This window comes from Sciurus carolinensis, chromosome 12 (assembly GCF_902686445.1).
Source record: "Sciurus carolinensis chromosome 12, mSciCar1.2, whole genome shotgun sequence".
NCBI classification, from domain to species: domain Eukaryota; kingdom Metazoa; phylum Chordata; class Mammalia; order Rodentia; family Sciuridae; genus Sciurus; species Sciurus carolinensis.
In genome coordinates, this window is record NC_062224.1 from 29,514,014 (window position 1) to 29,533,079 (window position 19,066).

The 19,066-nt window shown below is 35.3% G+C and overlaps 1 protein-coding gene and 1 non-coding gene across 2 annotated transcripts in view; both read left to right on the plus strand.

Moving 5' to 3' along the window:
- Positions 1-532: 532 nt before the first annotated feature.
- Fam171a1 (family with sequence similarity 171 member A1) overlaps positions 533-19,066 on the plus strand; it is a 154,977-nt gene continuing 136,443 nt past the window's right edge. Inside the window, exon 1 of the mRNA XM_047521277.1 lies at positions 533-940. The gene's annotated coding sequence lies outside the window, so the exon portion shown is untranslated. The remainder of the gene's footprint in view (positions 941-19,066) is intronic.
- On the plus strand, positions 1,904-2,033 carry LOC124962494 (small nucleolar RNA SNORA51). Its single transcript, XR_007104509.1, has one exon. It is a non-coding gene; the product is annotated as a small nucleolar RNA SNORA51 (small nucleolar RNA).

The following is a 19,066-nucleotide window of genomic DNA, read 5'->3' on the forward strand; positions in this document are numbered from 1 at the left end:
TCCCAGAGAAGGAGCCTCAATCTGTAGCGCTTGCCTATTTCTGAGGTGTAAATATTCCCACCTTGTCAAGTTCAGTTTGGCGGTGCTGATGGTGGAATCGTATTGCAAGGGCTCAGACTCAAATACACCACTTGGTCCTTTCTACTAAGTGGAAATGAAAAACACAAACCACTTCACCTCTCTCAACATTAATTTTTCCATCTCTAAAAATGATGGCAAATTATTGCTGTAAGATGTTTTTCATCTTAAATTTTGCAATTCCAAGGAAAGAAATTTTTTACTTGGTAAATGGACTAGCAGAGTAGCAGCTGTACTTCTTAAAGCTAAGCACTTCTAAGAAGAGCAAGGGTAGTTTCCCAGCTGTTCTCCTGTGCTGTGCCTGAGCCAAGTTTGGAAATATGTCCAGCTCGGCCTGGGGAGCATAACAACGGATGCAGGTGTTGCTGATTGTGTTACTAATAGCTGTAGGGGAAGGAGTCAGATTCAAAGTTGAAAGAGAAACGCAATCATTCAGTGAGGGAAATTTAAGATCTTCTTTGCAAGACTGCCCTAATCCCATTTAATGAACTAATTAATGACACCGGAATGATAAAGGCACAGACCGAGGCCTCAAGCAACTGAAGTGGAATCTGGCCTGGACCTGTCTCACTGCAAAACTTCATCTTTAATGGTAGAATCCAAAAGGACCTGTGAAGGAAAAGGAAACCACAGCCATAATCGCCCGGAGATGGAGTCGAAGCTTAGCTTTGCAGGGCCAGTCCACCTCTGGCTCTGCTTTACCCAGTCTTGACTAGGAGGGTGGTCAGGCAGCAAGACCTGGACTTCAGGTTTCTCCATAGTTGGAGAGGAGGGTGTCAACCGTGTGTCTCAGACACTGAGGGAAGAACCCTTGGCAATATAGTCTGAAAACCTTCGGGGTAATTCTGACCAGCAGCCACAGGTGAGAACATAATCTACTTATCCCTTCTATTTTTTAATGATTATTTGCTTGTTTCTAGTTTAGAATTCTAACAAATAATCTACTATAAATACTGTTACACACTTCTTATGTTGCTTACATGTATGCATTTTTGGCAGGACCGACACCAAGGAGTAGAAATACTGGATCATGGAAATGGTGACCATTTATTTTAGTTTTCCAAACTGAGACACTGTAGAGAATGAAGGGTAATCTTAAAAATAATTAGCATTCATTTATTGATAATCAAATTTATTTAATATGTTGGTAGACTATAAAAATATGAAACTGATTTTCAAAAATAAAATCCTTTCTAAAATATTAAATAGCATATATCATGTACATTAAAGTACATTTTTTTAATAATATATTGAAAAAATGAATTTATTTTGAAAAAAACAGAAAAACTTCTTGGTACATAGTCACACACATAAGTTAATTTTTCAGCCACATCGATATCTCTTCTAAAAAATATATATTTTAATAGAGTCCTCTTAATATATTTCATAAAACTGCTAGACTAATTTTACCAAAATTACATCTTATGCTTATTAATTTAATTGTTGACACCTTCAATGTCTGTTCTGCTGGGAGCATATTTTTAATTCAGGAAATGCTCTGTACAAGTACAAAGTAAATTCAGAACAAAGTTTGCTAAATGATGAGTAATCTCAACTTTAGTTTTTGTCATATGGAAATATAAAAATACTTATGCCTAATATTCTTCACGAAGAGTGTAATTGTGTTTCTATTTAGAATACTTTTCTTCAATAAATATTTTTAGAAGCAAAACTTATAAGTTGTCTCTATTTATAATTCTTTTCAAAACAAAATTGTGAGCCTTCTCAATTGTTTGTCTCTGATATAGAATATAAATGTATTCAATTAAAAGTAAGAACTCTATCGAACATGTCAATACAGTTCAATTTCAAAATTTCAGACTTAGGCCTCTTGGTGTTTACCACGGGCTCTGTTCTTAACATTGCCTGTAGAGAAAGAGGAGGGAGAGGAAGCTTCATCCACGTAGGACAGCCCAGACACAGGGTCTGGTCTGTATTGTAAATGGGGATCATGAAATTTAAAAAAAAAAAAAAAAATTTCTTTCAGAAGTAAATCTGGTATATTTGAGATCTCAACATTTAACCCTTCATATACCCCTAATTGCTTTTATGCATATAAATTACAGTGCCTTTTTGAAAAGTTCTGGCTCAATTTTGGAATATTCTGATTAAGATTTCTAATAGATTCTAAATATAATTCAAGCAAAATTTAGAGAATTCACTTCCAAAATTTCTAATACTATTGCAAGGCAATTAGGTTTATTGGCTAAGTAATTATTCAAATGCTCATACATTTCTAAAATCTGATAAATAATGGGCAGTAAATAGAGAGAAGTTGTGTGTGTTTGTGTGTTTGTGTGTACTTGTGTGTGTATGTGTGTGTGTGAGAGAGAGAGAGAGAGACTAAAATTTTGACAATATAGTTTCCATCTAGATTGGCAGGACAATATATTTTATTGTAGCAAAATAAACATAGTATAAAATTTACCATTTTAGCCACAGAATTCACTGGCAATAAATGCATTCACAATGTTGTACAACTGTCCCAATTTTTATTTCCAGAACTTTTTCATCATCCCAAACAGCAACTCTGTGCCCATTAAACATTTTCCTCTCCACACGTGCTGGCAACCTCTATTTTATTTTCTGTCTCTATGAATTTGTCTGTTATAGACACTTCATACAAGAGGTCATACAGCATTTGCCCTTCAGTGTCTGGTATTTTCACCATTTTGTAGTATGTATCAGAATTTCTTTCCTTTGTTCATTCCTTATTCCGGCTGATAATATTCTGTTATTCTGTTGTTGTGCTGTGTATATAGACCACGCTTTGTTTTTCCACTCATCTTCATTGAACATTGGGGTTTTTTCCATGTTTTGGCTCTTGTCAATAATGCTGCCATAAACATTTGTGTACAAGGATCTGTTTGAGTTCCTGTTTTTAATTCTTTTGCATATGTACCTAGAAGTGGAGTTGCTGGATTATATAGTCAGTCTGTTTGTTTTTATTGTTGTTGTTGTTTTAAGGATTCAAATACTATTTACCATAGTGGTGCACCATTTTACATTCCTACTAAATATGTAGGAAGACTCCAATTTCTCCATATCCTTGCCAACACTTATAAACTTTTCCATTTTAAAAGAATGATAGCTATCCTAGTGTGTGTTAAATGGTATCTCATTGTGGCTTTTATTTGCATTTCCCTAAGGTCTACTGATGTTGAGCATCTTTTTAAGGACATAATGGCTATATGTATATCTCTTGGAGAAATGTCTATACAAGTCCTCTACCCATTTTTAAATTAGATTGTTGCTTTATTGCTGTGTTGTAGTTGTTTATATGTTCTAGACACATTAGTACTTTATCAGATGTTTTCCTATATTTGTCTCATTCTGCAGGTTGTTTTTAACTCTATCGATAGTGTTTTTACAGTCAATGCAATGTCCACCAAAATTTGTATCTGTATCATCACTACTAAAATTCAGTTGACCCTTGTATCCAAAGGTTATGTATTGTGGGTTCCACATCTATGGATTCAACCAACCTCAGATTGAAAAGCTTTCTTAAAAATTTCTGAACAAATACAGATTTTTTTAAATAGTTATTATTTTCTAAATAATACAGAATTAAAATTACTTTATAGCATTTATATTATATTAGGCATTATAAATCATCTAGAGATGATTTTAAATATACAGGAGTATGTGCATAGGAGATATGCAAATACTTTGTCATTTTACATGTTTTCATAGTTTTCACAGATTTTGGTGTCCAAGGAGGATCCTGGAACCAATCCTTTACTGATGAGAGATGACTGTATTATCTTCAAGTTGAATACTTTAAGTGATTTTACAGAAGCATTAACCATATCATACATTTTCCCTTAGATAGAATATGTTTTAAAAGCTTTACTTTGATTCCCTGAGTTAGAGATAAAAACCCAGCCACTATTGGAATTATTTTCTATTTATATTATCAATGACACTGCTATAAAACACACATCATTTAACGTTTTGAACAGTTCTTCTGCTAATGGAGCCAAACCTCAGAGAGCTATCACTTTACTTTTTGTGTCTGCACAAGAAAATTAGAAATTTGAAAATGAGCAAAACTAATTTGCTATGTTCATTTGATCATAATGAAAAGTCATGCCTCATGAAGTGACATGAAAACTCATCTTTGTAGCTATTTGCAGCCTTCCTAAAATAGCCACTGCGATTTGCAGATACTCCTTTGGTCCATTTATGACTTCTGGGTTTCACGTGTTCAGACATACCACTAGGCTGGATGATGGGTAGTTGATGCCAACAAATATTTTGTGAAAATAATGTATTTAATAATACATTGTGAATATAATACATCATCACCTTCATTGAGAAACTGAGACATAATACTTAATTTAATGAAATATGCACTTCCACTAATTCTGGCTCATCATTCTCAATATAATTTATTGTGAAATAAAAAAAAATCACCAAATAATGACAAATAAATGACCAGTTATAGATTTATACCACTTACCACATAACAAATTCACCATAGATGATCATTTAGATTAAGTTTGATTCACTCTTTAATGGGACAGCTCAGCCTCTACTTTTTATTCATGTTTCTAGTACATCTAACCTCTAGTTTCTCAGTTTTCCTACTGAACATACCAACTTGAAACCATGAAGGAATCATGGTACTACTGGATGCTATTACACCACATGGCCAGCGGGGGCAGCAGTTAGTTCCATACTGGAAAGAAAAAAAAAAGGCGGCAGCGACCGCAGCTATCCTTAGACGTTGGTGTCCTAGAATTTGTTTGATCAAAGCACACTCTCCACGCTATACATCAAGAGAAAATTTTAGATACCTGGTATCCGGAGACAGTTGGGAAAGAAAAGTATGTTATCTCTGATTTCCTTGAAGAGTTAACAGTGGTTTAAATACCAATTCTCTTTCAACTGCACGTGTCCAGCACTTCTGGACAAGATCATGACCGAATCCAGAGTAAGAAGGTTGAAGTCAGTTCAATCCCCAGTACCATAAGAAAAAAAAAAAAAAAAAAAAAGGCTGAAGTCCCCCAAACTTTTCCTCGCTTATTTTAATGCAACTGTAAATGACAAATTCGTATTCAAAAATTTAAAATCCCAGGAAAAGTGCTAAACGGAACAACCTTCTAAGAAAGAATGTGTAAGCCAAAACTGTTCAGGGAAAACCAGGGCATGACTGGCCATAGGGAAGCACATTCCCAACGTCGGAGGGACAGTTTCCCTGATGGCTCACAAGAGACAGGATTGCTTGTCTTACTCATCTTCATTCCATCTCATTTACTTTTGACCATTTTGGTATGTAAACAGTGGGACCTCATCAGGGTCTTAATTTTACTTAGCCTGCTTAATGTGAACATGTGTTAATATTTTTAATGATGATTTAGATGTACTCTTTTTAAAATTATCTGCTCAAGTTTGTTTTTCTATTGGGTTGGGTTAAGTGTGTATATTTCTATTATTGATTTATAGGAGTTCTTTGTATATCTGATAAATAAGCTGCTTGCTAGTTATATGAATTATAAATATCTTTTATTACTCTTGGGGTTCTTTTGGAGGGGTTGTTGTTGTTCGTTGGTTGGTTTGTTGGCCTCCAAATGGTTTCTTTAGTGAATGAAAGTTCTTAACTTCAGTTTAATCCAATACCTGTCTAGAAATTCTTATTCCAAGGTCATGAAGGTATCATCCTATATTATTATCTTAGGGCTATTTATTTCTTTTGCCCTTCATATTTATCTATGCAATCCGCCTGGAATTGAGTCCTGGCTCTAGTGAGACAAAGAAATATAGTGAGGAAAGTGCCTGATTTTCTCATCTTGCTATCACTTGATCTTGTTTTGTTTTGTTTTCCCAGAATCTCCTTATCCACCGAGTTTCAGTGGAGATTCTGTCATATAGCTGGAAACCATATGTGTGGACCTGTTTCTGAACTCCATTCTTTTCCACTATGCAAACCACCATCTATCTTGGTACTATAACTTACAATAAATTGGTTCCTGGTGGTAAAACCTGTTCATTTTTGAACTTCCTCTAAAAGACTGGGTACGCTCTTCTAGGTCCTTTGCATTTCCATATAAATTTTAGAATCAGCATGTCAATTTTCATCCAAAACGACCAAAGGAAAAAAAGCTCTGTTCATATTGTGTTTGGGATTACATTGGATTTATAAATAAATTTGAAATAAATCCACATCCCAACCCGGTCCCCCCCCAAAAAAAAATCCACATCAATATGAGTCATGAACATGTTATATTCCTGTTTCATTAGATTCTCTTTAATTTCTCTCAGCAATCCTATGTAGTTTTCATTGCAGACATCCTGTTCATCTTTTAGATTTATGCCTATATATTTTGTTTATCTTGATGTTGTTGTACATTCTATTTTAATTTTATTTTCTAATTGTTTGTTGCTACCAAATAGAAATACAATTGGTATCTATATTCTGAACTTTTATCCAGTAACCTTGTTACATTCACATAGTCCAATAGCTTGTTTATACATTCTTTTAGATTTTTGTTATACACATAACCCTGTGATATGTGAAAATGGCAGTTTATTTCTTTGTACCTTGTATTATTTTTAAGTGCCTCATATATACCTCATTGCATCAGTCATAACCTCCAGCATCATGTTGAATAGAAATGGTTTGGTGGACAGGTTCCTCCACAGGGGAAGGTGGTTCCTATTTTACTATCAAGCTTGACATTACCTGCAGGGTTTCAGTATATGTCTGCAATCAGATTAAGAAAGTCCCTTTCTATTTGTATTTTATTAAGAATTTTTAAATTTTTTTAATTTGTTCTTTTTGGTTATACATGACAGTAGAATATATTTTGACATATATACATGTGGAGTATAACTTCCCATTGTTGTGGTTGTACATAATATGGAGTTATACTGGTCATATATTCATATATGAACGTAAAAAAAGTTTTGTCTGATTCATTCTATTGCCTTTCCCATTCCAATCCCTGCTTCTATCCCCCCACTCCACTCTGTTCAATCCAGTGAACCTCCTCTTCTTCCTACCCCCCATCTCCCCAGCCTATTGTGAGTCAGCGTCTGCATATCAGAAAGAACATTTGGCCTTTGGTTTTGAGGGCTTGGCTTATTCCATTTAGCATGATAGTGTCCAGTTCCATCCATTTATTGGCAAGTGCCATAGTTTTATTCTTCTTTAGGACTGAGTAATATTCCATTTGCATATTTACCACATTTTCTTTATCCATTCATCTGTTGAAGGGTACCTAGGTTGGTTCCATACCTTAGCTATTGTCAATTGAGCTGCTGTAAATATGTATATGGCCATCACTACAGTATGCTGATTTTAAGTCCTTTGGATACATATTGAGGAGTAGGATAACTGGGTCAAATGGTGGTTCCATTTCAAGTTTTCTGAGAAATCTCCATACGGTTTCCCAGAGTGGTTGCACCAATTTGCAGTCCCACCAGCCATGTATAAATGTACCTTTTCCCCATATCCTACTGAGATTTTTTAATCATAAACGTTATCAGATGTTTTTATATATGTATAGAGACCATGTGGTTTGTTTATCCTGTTAATTTTGTATATTACATAGTTTTATTTTGAATTTTAAGTTAATTTTGAATTCCAAGAATAAACTTGACTTGGTTAATTTTTTAAAATATTTTTATTTTTCTTTTTATAATTGCATTCAATTTCTTGAAGTTTGTTTTGAATTTTAACTTCTATGTTTGTGAGAGGGGTTGACTTGTAATTGTCTTTTCTAAATGTCTTTTCAGATTTTGTTTTAAGGTTATACATGGTTCATAAAAAAATTGAAAAGTATTCTCTGTTTTTCTATTCTCTGTTAGAGTTTGTGTAAGAAAGATTCTCTCTTTCTTAAATGTTTATAATAATTCATTAATAAAACAATATGGCTTGAATTTTCTTTCCTAAAAGGTTGTAAATGATAGATTCCAATAATATAACATACATAGTACTATTTAATTTTTCTGCTTCTTATTCTCCAGTTGGGTAAGCTGTGTGTTTCAAAGTATTTGTCTGTTCTGCTTTAATTTACTGGTATAAAGTTGTTTATAATGTTCTTTCAAGATATTTTTAGTATCTCTAAAATCTATAGTAAATATGTATATATTCATGTCTATAGTACAGCGATGCTTCCTTTTTATTCCTACAACTGGTTGTGAATTCTTGTCTATCTCTGTCTCTCCCAATTTTTTTTAAATCTATCTTGTCACAGAGATTAATTTATTTTATTAGGTTCTTTTTTCTCCTACTCCACATAGGCGAGTAACAAATTCTCTTTGAAAATATCTTTATTTTATGATAACTTTAAAAGGATATTTTTTGCAGTGCCAGGAACTGAACCCAGGGCCTAGCACAAGCTAGGCAAGTGCCCTGCTACTGAGCTACATCCCTTAAGAGAATAATTTTACTGTCTACAGAATTCTAGGTTTTCAGTTATTTCATCACTAAGATGTCATTGCATTGAATTACAACTTTCAGTTTCTATTTTGAGGTCAGCAGTCAGTCTTATTATTGGTTTTTTGAGGGTATTATGTTTTATCATCCTATGACTGCCTTTGGGAATTTCTTCTTGGCATTTAAAAAATTTTATATATTTGTATATGTAAAAATTATATGTAATTTTGTATATAAGAGCTATATATACATGAACATATATGTATACATGTAATATTATATACATATATATATATATATATTTTTTTTTTTTACTATGCTCTACCTAGGCATTACCCTGTTAAAGTAGACTTCTAGAGCCTTGATGTCTTCTTTCAATAGAAACAAAGAAATTTGTTTTGCTTTATTTTAAATGTTCTCATTTTAAGAGTAGTAACTAATCAAATATTTTTCCCACCTATGAGTTCAGGGAAAAATCAAGAGTGTATATAGTAATTACAGAAATAGAGCTCAAAATAATAATTTTATTCCTGATAAGGCTGAGTTTGAGAGAAATACTAATCTCGGATTTTAAACAGCTTTCTAACATTCCACCTGAAATCTGGACATAGGAACATTTTTCCCCAGTGAAGGATTTTCATCTGCAAACCAGGCACTTTCTCTCAAATGGCTGCCTAATATTGGACCCTGATAGTAAGGAAAGTGGCAACGATGCTATAATCTAGAAGGGAGATAATGTGTGCTTGCTCATAGCCAAAATCAATAAACTTTGAGCAAATAAGTCAGGGAAAAAGGAAAGACTCAATTTATTCATGATCAGTTCCTTCTTCCAATCTCACCAACTAGAGAAGTTACTTCCTTCCTAAAGCTAACAGACAGAATCGCTCCTCTCCCCTGGCGAGTTAAAATTTCCCCCACTCTATGGAAATATGCAATATGAGATAAGAAGTTTTCCTAAATAAATAAAATATACACTAAGAAGCATTTTTTTCCTATCTAGCCCCCAGTCCAATAGTTCAATGAGATTTTAGGTGAGTGCCTTGGATTACCTAGAAATTACTGAAAATGTGCTTCAGTTTGTGAAAAACCTACACAAAAGTAAATACAAATGTAATTCCAATTTTGATTTAGAATTCATAGTTGTAGAGAGAGCACCAGCTATGTGAGTTGGTTAGAAAAGGAATCATGGGAAGTAAAAATGGGCTGAATGGTAAAGAATCAAATAAACATTAAAAATCTTCCTGGGGGGTAACAGAGGGGTAATAAGTAAACCTGGGCAATTCATAACTTTTTATTTCTTTATACATTTTTATTAGAGCATTATAGTTATACATTGCAGTTGAGTTCATTTTGACAAAATCATACATGCAATGAATTTTATTCCAATCCCTACTCCCTGGCTTTTTCCTCCCCTCCTCCCTTCCCCTATTCTCCTTCTTTTACTCTACTGAACTTCCTTTTGCTCATTTATTTATTTTATTTTTGATTGGGACTTTCTACACGTATATCAAGGTAAAATTCCCCGTGGTAGGTTCATATATTCATATCACAGGATTTCGTTATATTCATTCTGTATTTCTTCCCTTTCCCTTCTTTCTTCCCTATCTCTCATTCTTATTCTCTACCTTCTGCTCTAATGATCTTACCAATATCTTTATGTCATCTGATCTCCCCACCACTTCTTTCCCTCACTTTGCTTTAGCTTCCACATATGAGCGAAAATATTTGACCCTTGATTTTCTGAGTCTGGTTTATTTCACTTAGCATGGTGTTCTCCTTTTCCATCCATTACCAGCAAATGCCATTATTTCATTCTTCATGACTGAGTAAAACTCCATTGTGTGTATATATATATATATATATATATATATATATTTATTTCTCTTTCTTTCTTTCTTTCTTTCTTTCTTTCTTTCTTTCTTTCTTTCTTTCTTTCTTTCTTTCTTTCTTTACCTGGAATTGAACCCAGGGGCCCTTAAACACAGGTCCACATCCCCAGCCCTTTTTATTTTTTATTTTGAGACAGAATGCCACTAAGTTGCTTAGGGCATCTCTAAGTTATTGAGGCTAGCTTTGAACTTATGATCCTTCTGCCTCAGCCTCCCAAACTTCTGGTATGCAGGCATTCACCACTGTGCCCGGCAAATTTTTTTGATCCATTCATCTATTGATGGGTAACTGGACTAATTCCATAATTTGGCTATTTCAAATTGTGTTCCTATAAACATTGACATAGAGGTATCTCTATAGTATGCTGATTTTAGTTTTTTAAATAAATACCAAGGAGTTCCACCACATGACCCTGCTATATACTTCTTAGCAATAAGCAATATAGAGACTGTGAATTAGATGGTCTCTAAGATTTCTTTTTCTCTAATAGTCCGTGCTCCATTACTAATTTATAAACTATAGTGTGCCCTAGATTTGTATGAACTACACATTCCTTCTACAAATCATGTTATAGACTGAATTGTGTTCCCCCAAAATTCAAATGCTGGCCAGATGTGGTGGCACACACCTATAATCCCAATGATTCAAGAGACTGAGACAGGATGATCACAAGTTTGAGGACAGTCTCAGGAATTTAACAAGGCCCTGTGCAAGTTAGCAAGACCCTGTCTCAACATAAAAGAGCTGAGGATATAGTTCAGTGGTAAAGTGCCCCTGGGTTCAATCCCAAAACCAAAACAAATTTTTTTAAATATATGTATGCTGAAGTCTTAATCCCTAACACCCCAAAACATGATTATAGTTGCAGATAGGACCCAAAAAAGAAGTAATTAAGTTAAAATGCGGCTACTATGCTGAGCCTTACTCCAGCCTAATCTATCCTTATAACAAGAGGAGATTAAGACACACGGAGACACACCAAGGGTATGTGTGCACTGTGTACCAAGGCACAAAGAAGGTAGTCATCTGGAAACCAGGGAGAGAGGCCTCTAAGAGCCTATCCTCAGGCACCTTGACCTTAGACTTTTCAGAACTGTGAAAAATGATTTTTTGCTTAAGTTGTCCAGTCTGTAATATTTTGTTATGGAAGCTCTTCTAAACTAATAGAGAGGAGGACCTTGAAATTAAAACCTGATTAACACAAGCTATTTTGAAGCTGGTCTTAACAGAGTTGGCACAATAAAAGGAATATATCCAACACTAAAGCGACCAGGAAAGTAAGCTAGTCCTTACTGAATGCCTGAGGAGGCAGCAAAGGAGAAATTACGTTGTATAACACACGCAAAAACAACCTCTAAAATTCCTCCCAATTCATCTCTCTCTCTCTAAAGCCCCACATCTCCTGGCAGCTGCTTATTATCTCTCCTTTTCTTTTTCTCCCTCCCTCAAAGTAAAAAAAAGAAAAGAAAAGAAAAAATGAAAAACTTCTCCAAAACTTTCTTTTTCTAGATATTTTATCCTTACCAAATCTCCAAGTAGTTTCCAAAGCCTCTGAATTTAAACTTGTCTAGACTTTTCCAAAGCTTTTACGCCCATCTGCCATCAGCATGATGAAAACCAACTAGTGACTTAAAACAATCCTGAAGACCTTTTTCATTTAGAGCCCGGGAAAAAAATGGAGCCTTTTCAATTATGTGTAAGTTAATATCTTTAATGTGAGTCCTGTCCCATTCAGGATAACTCAATAGTGTTTGAAAAGTGAAAATTCCTGAAGTCGGGCTTCATGAGGGATGACCCCATTAATTGTCAAAACAGCTCTCTTGTATTTTTTAGCTTTTGTTTTAAAATATGCTCTGTTATATTCACAAATTATCATTTGTTTAAATCAAAATAATTGGTTCATATGGAAAGAATTTTAAATATTGAACAACAACAAAACTAAAGCTATGTTTTGTAATTAAATTATTCAAAACTTGAACAAGTTACTGGTTTAATAGAAAAACCCATGCTTTAATTTACAAAACAGCAGGAAGTTCCTATAATGAAAATAGAATTTTGCCTGAGCAAGCTGAATTCCCATGCATCAATAGCAATGCTCAGTGTTTTACAGCTTTCCAAAGATGAGGTCACAATTCTAGGGCAGGCCCTGTACTCTATCTAGATGCCAAAAAGGAAGAGGATCAACAGCTAATTCCATGCCAACTGAAATAAGAAATTAGTCTAATATTAACAAGTAATTTGTTTTTAGTAAGCTTTCCAATAAAAATAAAGATAGTTTACATAGGCAGAGCCACCAAAACAAAGGCATTCATTCAAGAGAAATCAGCAAGAACTTGAGCAGCTACTGAAACTATCCGCCAATTCCAATAGAAACCATAAACAATATTTTTCATTTCTGAGAAATAAGTTTTATCTCAATGATTATTCATCAGGACACAAAGCCAAGCAGCTATTAAATATTCCATTTCATAGATGACCATACAAGGGGAATTCCAGTTAGAAATTTAGCCAAAAGACAAGTCATACCTGGTGCTTGCTGTTCTGCTAATTTCTTTAAGCCATCATAGGAATAATTTGTGATAATATAATAAAAAGAGGAAGTCTGTGCACCTAGAAAAGACTAAACAAACCTGGAGAGCTTAATGATCTTGTGCATGGCTACCCAAGTTCTTGTCTAAGCAAGAACCATGTCAGTTACCAATGGGGCAGGAACACAGGTGAATGTATGGGGAAATCTAAATCCACATCACCAGGTCTCAGACTCCATAAGAACAGGAGCGTCTGATCACTCATCCCTAAGGACTTAATGATACACCTTCAAGATGTGTTCCTTTAATTAAATTACATTAAGTCTAGTGGTATTTACCAAGGCTAAGATTTCATATAGAAAAGGACAGAAGTTAAAAAGAACACTCTCCCTTTATTTTTTATTTGCTCACTGGGATGCTTCCTCCTTGGCATATTCTTTATTAATTTCCTCTATGTGGCACCAAGGGAGCCTATGTTACATGTCTTCCTGCTCCCAGGCTGTAAGACTCTAGTGTTTAAATGAATGAATGAGTGACTCTTTAACTTCCCTTTTATAGGACATTACAGCTCTCTACTCTTGCAGAGAATCTGGTGAAGAGATTGTGACTCAGGAACACTAAGAAAGAAAGACCGATGCAGGAAATGGAATAAGTACATAAAGTGCACATCCTGTCTCTGTCCAATAGAAATTTAAAATCTAAAGCAGATATTCTGAAATCAGTGAAAATGTAAAGGACAAAGAAAATTAAATCAATAACAAAAAAGTATGTGCGTCAGCTCCATGAGTTTTAGTTTGAGGAGGAGTTATAAACCAGATCACAGATAGCAGTTTAAATTTTGAGTACAGAGCAAGTGGCAAGGATAAGCAATGACAAAGGGGACATGTAATCAAAGTGATGATAATCTTGCAACTGACTTCTGCCCTACCCCAAGTGCCTCTGATTATTATCATTGTATCCTGGATTTCCATCAAGTTAAGAAAAATAACATGAAATTCTTTTGAGTTCACAGTTGGCAGGTGTGGTATAAATTCTGACAGTCTCATAAGAGGGGGCACCCTTAATCCCATTTTATCAATGAGGAAGCCAGCTCAGGGATGTCACTTGAATCCACATCCATCTGGCTCCAAAGTCCATACTCTAAATCATCATCCTAGATTGCCCAGTTACCAGGGTTGCTTGTTGACATCTCAAGTCCATTGCTGCCAATCTCATAGAATAACAGACCTCTAAGAGCCAAGAGATTGGTCCATCATCAGGAACTAACCTGTCTTCCTTCATTACTAGATGTAAGGAAAGAGGATACTGACAATTGTCCTTCTTCACCAAATAGCTGTAAGATAAAAATGAAATACATATGTATTTCCACCAACCTATTTTTTTAACTTTTTTAAAAATTTTTATTTTTATTCATTGTACACAAATGGAGTATAACTATTGTTTCTCTGGTTTTATATGAAGTCGGGTCATATCATTTGCGTCTTCATACATGTATATAGGGTAATGATGTTTGTCTCATTCTATCATCTTTCCTTTCTCTCATTTCCGTCTACATAACATCCTTCTTCCATTCTCCCCTTACCTCCCCTGCCCCTGTTATGTATCATCAACCACTTATAAGAGAAATCATTTGGTCTTTGGTTTTTTGGAATTGGCTTATTTCACTTAGCATGATATTCTCCAGCTCCATCCATTTACCTGCAAAAGCCATAATTTTATTCTTCTTAATGACTGACTAATATTCCATTGTGTATATATACCACAGTTTCTTTATCCATTCATCTATTGAAGGGCATCTAGGTTGGTTCCACAACCTAGCTACTATGAATTGAGCTACTATAGACTTTGATGTGGCCATCAACCTGATTTTTACTGACATCTTATTACTGTGAAGGTAAAGGCAACATGATGGTTGGAAATACAATGGTCCCTAATCTTAAGAAGATTCAGTCTGGCTAAGGAGGCCAGAAAGAGAGAACATCAGATGAATAATGGCTAAACAATTTGACAGAGCCTGCAAATACTGTGCCCTCCCACTAAAAATTAGGGTGTGCTCACAGCTTATCACCAGCAACTAAAAAACAAAGCCAGGCATGTAATCAAGACTCCATACCTATTTACTAAATGAATAATAATAATGAATTAGTTAATTCAGGCCTGAGTTAATGCACTTTGGCAGTAAAATGCTATAAAAACATTTTTCAAATCTAAAAGAGAAGTTATTTTGTTATATTTGATGTTAATTCCTATATATACTCCTGAAGTCTGTGTATAAATATTATAAGATGAAAAATGATATCATCTCACGCTCTGAAAAAGCCACAGTAGCCACTTTTTCTTTGACCTCCTCATATCTAATCATAGATTTGGAAAATTAAGGTTGGAAGGGACCACACATATACTTTAGTTAATGTTCATTTCATATGAGAAAACTCTGATCCCAAGAGATTAAGCAGCTTCCCAAAGGGCTCCCTAGTGGCAGATCCAAGGCTTGGACGTGTGTATTCTGACGTCCACATCAGGACGTTTTCCAAGGCCTGCTTGGCCTCTCAATGCTATTTTGCTGCCTGGTTACTACCCAAACACACTCCCACATTTTTTCTAGAGTGACTTTGCCATGGCTCTTGTCAGCATCTCGAGGTTATGGTGGACCCCACCCTCCTGCCTCTTGAGCACAGATGCCACGTTACCCAGATGATTTCCACAACCTAGTTGCTGCCTTCATGGAACAGACAGCTGCTGGGCTGCCTTCTGAACCTGACTTCTACTCTCTACTCTCCCACAGAAACCAGTACTCTCACCTACACTGTGTGCACGTAGACACATGTGCATGTGTGAACACACACACACATATTCTATGGCTTCCACCAGGCATCTCAACCCTAGTAACACTGGACTCTGCTAGTTCTAACCAACTTTACCCCCTTGCTTATCTCCACAATTTCAAGGTCAGCATGCTGACAAATCCAGTCATGCAACATCAGAATATTTTTTAGAGATCTAATGAATAAGACTTTTGTTTCTGAAAGCATAGCATAGACAAGATAACCTGAAACCCTCACACTAAAAATGCTGGATAAAAATATGACAATCACCCCTTTGCATGTATAAATGCATTAGAAGGGTTGCATCATGAATATGTGATCTGGAAAGATTGTGAGGTCAATTTTCTGAGTTCAAAAACATGAGTTCACTTCAAATAGGTGGATACTGAAGCCACCTGTTGCCTTGCTGTACGAACTCATGCTAGGTGACCAGCACAGAGAAGGTGAACCACAAAGCCAAGAGCTTATGTTGGTAGGATGTCAGATCACTTCCTTGCCCCTGCTCACAGGTCATGATGCCCTATAATTTCGCAGAAAGTATCAAAGATAAAAGTCATTAACACAGCAAGAGCCACGGCAAGAAAACTTGACTGTGAGTATAAGGGGGAGGGTGGCTCCCCATTGTTGCATCCACAGGAAGCCCCAGCACAAAAGTGCACTAGAAAACCACAAGCCAGGAATTTTTCTCTCAAAAGGCATCAGAAGACCACATCTAAGATTTTATTTAAAAAGCAGATTAACAGCATGATAATTTTATATTTTTTTCTGTTCACATAGGTATTTGAAATATTAGAGATATCTTGACATGTAATATGAGAAAATTAATGTACTTTTCTATCTACTGAAAATCAAGTGGAGACAAAATTGGAGGATTATTATCGTCTCCCAGTTGTCAGCTCAAATTCACACACATACACTAAATCATATCAACCTGCTACATATTCTCATAATCATCTAAACTCTCTATTTTAGGGGATGATATAGGAGCCAGAGCTGAAGTCATGTTTGACTGGAGATCCTGCATAAGTCTGACCTGATCTTCCATGATTTGACAAAGAAGGAATGGAGAGTTGTTAATTATGGATACAAATTTTCAAATAGGAGGTATAGGTTTTGAGATCTAGTGTGTAGCAAGGTGACTATAGTCAATAATAATATACATTTCAAAATAACTAAAAATGTGAATTCAAATGTCTCAATAAAAAGTGATACATCATCCAAAATAAATAAATAAATAAATAAAAGCAGATTAACTCACTAGAATGGATTAGGTCTTCTAAGTTTGCCGAAACCCATGGAAGATAACCACATTTGGCCGCAGTTGACCATCCTTGACCTCTACGAAGAACACAGCACCCAGAGATAACCAAATCCCAAGCTAGAGTGGATTGTCTTAATTCCTTGATTTCTAGGCTTGCCAGTAGCAACTGTCATTTTGCATGCAGGGTTCTACATGACTCTTACAGACACATTTACAATCAGCATTTTAAAAATCAAGTTACATATTTTAATATTTTATTTAATATTTTAATACTTTATTTTAAATGTGTACACATGTATATGAGAGGAGGAGGAAGAGGAGAGAGAGAGAGAGATTAATGTGTGCTAAAATAGAAGGAGCCAAGTAAAACAGGTGGCATGCTCTTTCCTATTTCCATGTTTTTCCTAGAAATCTGAACTGGGAAATAGATGTTATTTTTGATATGTGTTTCTAATTTCATTATCTTGGACTAGAAAATTTGTGTTTTTCTATTTGTTTTTCCTTCCACTCTTGAGAATTAGACGTGTCCTCTATAAACTGTCATAAAAAGATCTATGATAGTGAATTGGAATATGTCTTAGTCAAATTCCCCAGAGAGACAGAACCAAACAGATATGTATATAGATATATGAAGGGGGATTTTGTTGTTGGAAAACTGACATACTCAAATGGCAGCTAAGTCTCATGACAGGCCACCTGCAAACTAGAGACCCTATGATGGTGATAGCATAGCTCAGTTCAAGTCAGAAGACCTCAGAACTAGTGATACCAAATGCCTGAGAACCAGGGGGGTACTGATGTAAGTTCTGGAGTCTAAAGGACAAAGAGTCTGGCATTCTGACACCCAAGGCAGCAAAAGAATTTATTCCAGCTCCCAGAGGGAGAGACCAATTCACCTTCTGTATTTGTTTTATCTGGGCCTCCAGCAAATAGGATGGTACCTATCCACACTGAGGCTAGATCTCCCCCACTTAGTCCCTCAGACTCACATGCTGATCTCTTTAGGAAACCCCTCATGCTAGATTTTCTTTCATCCAGTCAAGTTCACTCTAAAATTAACCATGAAGGAATTCAATGGCATTTGTCTCTGCAAAAAGACCTTATAGGGAGCATGTGAGTCAGTGACCATGATGGACACTTTGCTGTAGCCCATTTGTCGATGCTCTGAGGGATTTAGCTTAATTAAATGAAATGAGAGGATAAAAAGGACCTAGTCCATTTCCATGCTCCATAGACATTACTGGGCAGAAGCTCCCAGGTTCCAGGTGTTGAACTCTAAAACAAAGAGTAGAATTTCAATGCCTTTACTCCATGTACAAACAGAGAATCAACATGTATCCCATTTGTTTACAATAAAAATAAATTTTAAAAAAAGTAGAATTTCAAATACCAATTTTTAGATATTTTCCAATAAACAGCACCATGTGCCACAGAATTTTTTTCAAAAGCAGCATATTAGGTTGTCTACCGACTACAAGAGATACATGTTTAGGGAAGAAAATGTAGAAAATGTACATTGTGCACAAGTACAAATTTGTAACAGTGAATCCCACTATTATGTGTAATTATCATGCACCAATAAAAATATGATAAAAATGGAAAATACAGAAAAAATATAAAGGAAAATTTATGACCTCATCTGCGCAGAATGACTTATTCATGATTCCTGATTCTGACATACATGCTCATCTTTATTCCCACAATGACGTACTTATATTTGTTTTATGATTTATAATAATGTGATGATCTCTCATGGCCACCCCACCTGAAACAAGAGCTGGGACACTGATCATAAGTTCATGATCTTTCCCCAAATCACCTTCTTATCTCCTCCCAGCTCAGATGACTCTGTCTGAATTCAGCATCTGCAATTGCCTTAATTTTCTCTTTGTTTTTCTTGCATACATACGATACATTTATGTGTTTGTGTGTACATATACATGCAAATTCATATACACATTGTTATGATTATTTCATGTGTCAACTTGGCTGGGCCACAGGGTGTCCAGATATGTGGTCAAACATTATTCTGTGTTTCTGGAAGGATATTTTAGATGAGATTAACATTTAACCTTTTTTTCTGTACTGGGGATCACACCCA